This window comes from Muntiacus reevesi, chromosome 2 (genome assembly GCF_963930625.1).
Source record: "Muntiacus reevesi chromosome 2, mMunRee1.1, whole genome shotgun sequence".
NCBI lineage: Eukaryota > Metazoa > Chordata > Mammalia > Artiodactyla > Cervidae > Muntiacus > Muntiacus reevesi.
In genome coordinates, this window is record NC_089250.1 from 177,220,416 (window position 1) to 177,220,709 (window position 294).

Below are 294 nucleotides of genomic sequence, written 5' to 3' on the forward strand. Positions count from 1 at the left end.
ACCTGAGGTCATATCTTTCCTTGATCCCTTACAGGAATGAAGACAAATGGAATGTTGATTCCCTGGTTCAGAGGGTCCATCCTCTCAGCACAACATTGCTTCACCTCCAGAGGAGGTGGAGACATTTCAGAGGTTCCCTAACTTCACGGCGCGGAGACTTCTGGGAAACAGAGTCTTGCTATTTGTCCGGCTCCCAGAGGCGGGCCCCGGTGCCCGGACTTCCGGCGTCCTCCTGCGTTGGGGCTCCGCGTTCTGTGTGCGTGTTCGCGCACGCGCACCGGCGCTGTCGCTTCC